The sequence below is a fragment of the Plectropomus leopardus genome, chromosome 19, assembly GCF_026936395.1.
Source record: "Plectropomus leopardus strain MGB_pleo_1.0 chromosome 19, ASM2693639v1, whole genome shotgun sequence".
Lineage (NCBI taxonomy): Eukaryota > Metazoa > Chordata > Actinopteri > Perciformes > Serranidae > Plectropomus > Plectropomus leopardus.
In genome coordinates, this window is record NC_142194.1 from 27,964,175 (window position 1) to 27,970,615 (window position 6,441).

Below are 6,441 nucleotides of genomic sequence, written 5' to 3' on the forward strand. Positions count from 1 at the left end.
GCAACATTAACCTCCACCAGATTTCATTTATGGTTGATTATTATACTCATTTTTTTTTTTTTTTTTTTTTTTGCTGATTTCTACCAATTATTGCTATTGGGCACTACAGCCCTGTGCACAGCCTTAACCTTTGGCATCACTCACTTTAAAAGAGGTGTATTTAACCAATTTGTGAGTTTATCACTGAAATGTAACGAGGAGCTCAGAGTGATCTCAGAGGCTTGAGATCAGAAAACGTTGCGCAGGACAGAAACTATGGAAGATGGATGCTGCCATCTAGTGTACAATACAGGTTCATGGACCTGACTCCATACATGAACAGTCTATACAGTGATCACAGTATCAACATCCGACATTTGGAACCACGGGTCTAAATCATACACTTTACCAACATACATGAAAGATGATTTAACCCTTTCACACCCGGCTTGACATCAGTTTTCTTGTGCTGCGTTCAGATGCCTTTCATTAGCGTGTAAATCTCTGTAAATTGAGTTATTTGGTTTGATTTCTCTCAGAAACATGGGGAGAAAATGTTATCTTGATTATGAGCTATTATCAAAAAACAGGGGGAAATGTCCAAAAGAAATTAGATTAATAATTCTCTTAAGTGTATATTTAAAGTTATGTAACAGAAAACAGAAAAATATGTCTGTTTAACTTTAAATATAGTCTATATATGGGGAATCAATCTATGGCAGTCTTAATTTTAAATTCACATTAACAAAATAAAATGATTCACGTTGGGAATTGTTTTTTTACTTTTAGTATAAAGTCCAGGAAACATTCTAGAAACATCCTAAAATCCTAGAAATGCCCTAAAATCCTAGAAATGTCTTAAAATAAAAATCATCCTAAAATCCTTGAAACATGTATGGGGCTGATGCAACTGGCCCTGACCTCTTGTCATTTTTGCAGAAGTGTCCCCAAAACAAAGTAAGTTGAGTATCCCTGCATTATGGCGTTAATGAATGATTTGCATGTGTAATGTTGGCCTGCTGATTGTAGGCCAGTTTGAGTACCTGTCTGCTGTTTGTGCACGCAGAGAAGTGTCCCGTGCTGGAGTTGAACAGTAGATGGCGGTAACGCTATCTGTACAATGAATGGCAGCCGAAGAGGAAGCAGCCGAACCATCTGCAAGCTAACGCTATGTTTTTAGCATTCTGACATGTCAACATTGAGCTAGCTTGTTTACTGTGCAGCCTTTAATGCTCGGCAAACCCGCTGCACCATAATACACTGAAAAGGAAGTCCATAGCTTCTGGTCTATAGTTTGCAATTTCTTTCTTTCTCAGGCTTCAGCTGAAGTGGAAGCTGAGCCAGCTAGCTCTCCCAGCTAGCGCTAACTCTGCTAATTTAACATTAGCCGAGCAGACAAACAGCAGCACTGCCGGCAGGGTGAGTGTACAATATACCTGTCAGTTCAGGTTCTTCAGTTAAGTTATTTCCGCATGAAGCTAACGACCGCGAGAACGTCTAATTGCACCAAACTTCATTACTAAGTTTTATATTAAGTTGTTGCTCGTTGGTTACCACTAAATGTAAAGCACAGGCCAGGCTTCATGTCTGAACGCACACTGATTAAAGTGGAATACATACTGCAAATACATGATACTTAACATGGGATAAAAGCTGGCGTTTATGGCAAAAAACACGAACCACATGGATCAGAATAGGTATGAAAATTCTGATTACACAGTTGCAACCAAAGTGAAGTATGTGTATGATTTTGAATTTAGTGCAGCATTGTATTAAACAATATTTTACTTAAGATGAAATCATTGATAATTTACTATTCGGATATATTAATATGTAGTAGAGTTAGTCGTTACAGTGCCTCTGAAGGGACGTGGGGGAGTAAAAAGGAGATACTGGAGGAGAAAATTGGATGAGGAAAAGAAATTTTGATAGAAAAAATTGAAACAAAATAGATGTTGGAAAAGAAAGAGATGGTGGGGAAAAGCAGTCTTTGATGGAAAAAAAAATTGAAGGTGGGAGAAAATTAGTTGGTGATAAATAGATGAAAGAAATTAGATGGCAAAAACAAGTGTGTCGAAAAAAATGATGGTGGAAAAAAAAAAGAAGTCTATAGGGGGGAAAAAGTAGTATTAGTAGTAGTAGTTTCTGATTTATAAAGTCAGATAACTTTAAAAATCAGTGTAACTGTCCAAAACCCAAATATTTTAAGTTAATTGTCACAGGAGATAAAGAAAACCAGTGAAAATCATGCAAATCAACAAAAGCAGTTTTGTTGGTCATTTAAGTTGTTGCTGATACATTTTGTGTTGTCTCACTGTTTGCAGACATGGCCAGAGCCAGGTGGGATCTGAGGACACACAAAGTTCATCTGGATCTGCGGTGTGATCTGTAGTAACGACGGGGCTCCAGAGCTCATGTCTACCTCACACACCCTACTTCACACACCGCTCGAATCTCGCTGTGGAGAACACCTCAATAAGGTGAAGACGGTAAAGATGGAGCTCCTGAGAGTGCTTGTCAGCGAGTGTTTGTCTGCAGCCGCAGAGGAGATCTTCAAGATTGTGGAGAGAACCATTATAGACTATGAAAAGGAACTGTCCTGTTCAAAGTGGGTGGTGGACAGCCACCGCAGACTGCTGGATGCTGCCAAGTCACACAGTGAAGGTCCGTTTATCAGAACTTTGCTTTCTCTAAAGAAAATAATAACAGATGACAATGTCTTTGGGTTGAAGTTGTCCATGATAGAGGTCATTGTCATTTTTAGCAATAGCAGTATTTTCCACAGGCCGATGATTCACTTGTGGTGGGCAGAAAGCTGGTGTCAGCAGACAGTTGTGTATTTACAAGCTAACCTTGGACTAGAGAAGTCTATTTCTCCAGTAAATGCTTTTTCTTTCTATTCTGTCACACTTTCAAACAATCCTCAAATTTTAATGATTGTACAAGAAGAAAGAATGAACACAAGAAAGGTTTTTGGATGTTGCTGAATGTGTTTGGGCTATGCAAATTAATCAGTTATTAAGGGAACACTGTGATGTAAATGTTTGTGGGGCTCATTTGAATTAACCCCTTGAAATCTGAACAAATTGGCTTAATCTCTTTCAAAAAATGTAAGGCAATAAACAACTTAACAGGAAATAACCCATAATAACAAGGAATTAGTCAAAAGTTATAAGAAAATTAGCTAAAAATTATCCAACCAAAAAAAAAAAAAAAGAAAATGGTAATGAAAAATAAATAAAAACAAATTAATTATTTTTTTAAAAAAGGAAATGGCTTGAAAAATAAGCTTTTTTTAAAATAATTATTTTCTAATATTTTTTTCTCTCTTTCTCTTTGTCTTTTTTTTTTTAATTTTTGCTAATTTTCGGTTAATTTTCTTACATATACATACATTTTTCCCTAGCATTAAAAATCAAACTTCTTACAATTTTAAAAGAAACCATACCTAGTTGCTCAGTGTTTAAAGGTCTAAAGGGATATTGCCCCCTCTACAGTTGTCATAAATGAGGAAATTAGCTATAGGGAACAAAACTGTTTTGTACCAGGCTGTAAACATGTTTATGTCTGCTATAAAGTTGGTTAAATTAAAATACGGGGTATATGGGGATTGACTGACTTTTGGAGCCACCCTCAAGTGGACCTTTGAGGAACTGGAGTTTTTGGCACTTCTACATTGTCTTCATTTTTCAGCCCTGGAGGTTGCCACTTGGTTGGATATTAACTTCAACTTTCAGGCAAATTATCTCAAAGACAATACATTTTGGGGGTTTGTAAGTTGTCAGAATTGGGCAAAAATTGTAGAAATATGAAAAAATTGTGTTCTGATTTATCAGTTTAGACAAAGGGGTATTCCACTGATTTAGTATTGCGGTTCCTAGAAGTTTTGGAATTTATGAGAGTAAGATCGAAATGAAAAACAATGATCAAAAGCAACAGAGACACTCTGCCTGTGAAGTAACTGTTATTTTCTCCTTTGCCTCAGACTCTCTCCACACATCTGCCACAGATGTGAAGCTGCAGTCTGGTCAGCAGCAGCCCGCTGCCAGTGTGAATGTCAGTGTGTGCTGGGATGAACCAGAAACCACCATGTCAGAGCCAAAAGAGCACTGTCCCAACATCAACGCCACTCATCATCCTGCGAGTGACAACGATCCCAGTGATCAGGAGATTGTCATTGATCTTGAAGATGATGATGTGAAGTCGGAGTGTGACCTGCCTTTAAAAATCCTTGAAGTGAAGAAACCGTTCAAATGTCCTGTTTGCTTCAGTGGTTTTTCTTCCAAAAAGACAATGGTACGACACATCAAAAAGCACCCAGAAGACAGTTTGTCACGTTACCAGTGCCAGTTTTGCGACCGCTACTTCTGCCACAAGTCTGAATTCATCATTCACACCAGAACACACAAAGGCATCAAACCATACAAGTGCCAGGACTGTGAGACAAGCTTTGAGCAGAGGAACAGTCTGCTTGTTCACAGACAGAAACACTATGGGGAAAAACCATATTGGTGTTTCAATGAAAAGGTGGAGGCAGAAACTCACCTCAGACCAGTGACGCTTCCAATTAAAATTGAAGAAGAGCTGGACTGCAGACAGGATGAATCTGGCATTAAGACATTCCCACTAACTATCACTCCTTTTGATAAAAGCGAGTTTGATCAGGAGTCTCTGCAGCCCCTGTGTCTTTACCAAATCCAGACTGTTGCTGATATAGATAAAGACTCCTCAGCAGTTATGGTTGAACACATTAAAACAGAGCCTGTTGGAGCTGACTGTGGAGTATCAGGGAGAACCACAGATGATCAGTTGCTCCTCCCAGACCAACAGGGTGATGGTAAGACAGAGCCCAGACATCCCAACATAGAAGACATCCTGCCAAGAAGACCCTTAGGAAAATCTACTGAGCTCATCATTCAGTTTGAAGCAGGAACAGCACAGAAACCCTACAAGTGTCCTTGTTGCACCAAATGTTTCTCTTTGACTAAGACCTTAATAAGACATGTAAGGATCCACACAGAGGACAAAGCATACCAGTGTCAATATTGTGGGAGGAACTTCTGTCAGAAGTCAGACCTGGTCAATCACACCAGGATACACACAGGAGAGAGACCGTATCAGTGCCAAGAATGTCACAAATCATTCGCACAAAAAGGCAACCTGGTGGTTCACATGAGAAAACATACAGGAGACAAACCGTAACAGTGCCAAGAGTGCAGCTTTAGTCTGAGGTCATCTTTCCACTGTTGCATGCAGAGCCACAGAAAGTTCAAGAAGTTATCAGCTTTATCCCACAGACTGTAAAGACGGACAATGTCCCCCCACTTACCCCCACCACGCCAAAACACCCCGGGCACGGCTGCTGCCATCTTGCACTGGTGACATCATTCAGAGCCGGAGGCTGATCTATAGCGATCTATGCGGTGGGGGAGTTCCAGCCAAAACACCCATTCAACCAATCACGAGTAGCCCCATTCAATGCACAGATTGCTGATGCAGCTGTCAGTCATGGCGGAAAATCGCCTTTTTGTAGAATCGAATAGCTCATTAAAAACATAAAAAGAAACACTTAAAAAAACATCAGGGTGATGAGGACTACCTTAAGTGACAGAAATTATCTTTGCGAAAAATGTATTTGGCGTGTACTGTGAGTTTTTAGTTTGGCTTATGTCCATACTCTAACGTGGAGGGGCGGGCTTTATGACCTATACTGCAGACAGTTACGCTTTGGGGGAATTGTCATGTTGTCCATCTATATATGCAGTCTATGCTTAATCCGAAAGTCGGGTATTAAACGCAATACTCCCACTTACTGAGTGAAATGTGTCTGTACACCACTGTGATTACCAACAGTAAAATCCAATAAATAAATAAGTAGCAGCTGCCACAGGGGACTGACATGAACGCCATCATACACCGCAAAACAAGAGTTTGGATGAAATCATGGCAGATAATTTGGCTGCCAAAAGAAAAACCCCAGCGTAGCAACACTTTGTGTTTGGCCTTGAGAAAATCCTTTCTGTATGAGCATGTGTCTGTGTGGGGAAAGTGTAGAGAATGGATTTATTGATTTTTTAGTGTGTGTGTGTGTGTATTTTAATTTTACAATTCCCATCTGAATCTATATTGTATTGAAAGATTTGTATTTATAAGATAAATTATCTGGCTCTGTTTTGTAATAATTTTGTTTTGTGAGAATTATGTGTTTTTACAAATAATATTAAATTACAGTGTAAAACCAAGATTCTGTTTTCGAGCATTTGTTCTGTGTACTGTAATGAGAGAGCTACTTTAAAAAACAAGCTGGTAATACAGAATTCTGCAATGAGCGACAAAAGAAGAAATTACCCCAAATTATCAAGAAATTTGTAAATTTACAAAAATTATCTGAAAATTTGTAAAAAAAAAAAAAACATAAGGAAATTACCTTAAAAGTGCAAATTCAATAATAATCATTTTGTA

General features: G+C 38.7%; 1 pseudogene across 1 annotated transcript; it reads left to right on the top strand.

Moving 5' to 3' along the window:
- The first annotated feature begins 1,074 nt into the window (after window positions 1–1,074).
- On the top strand, window positions 1,075–6,221 carry LOC121958940 (uncharacterized; annotated as a pseudogene). The gene is made up of 3 exons (XR_015775006.1): window positions 1,075–1,398; window positions 2,304–2,643; window positions 3,965–6,221. The product of XR_015775006.1 is annotated as an uncharacterized LOC121958940 (transcript).
- Window positions 6,222–6,441: the final 220 nt, after the last annotated feature.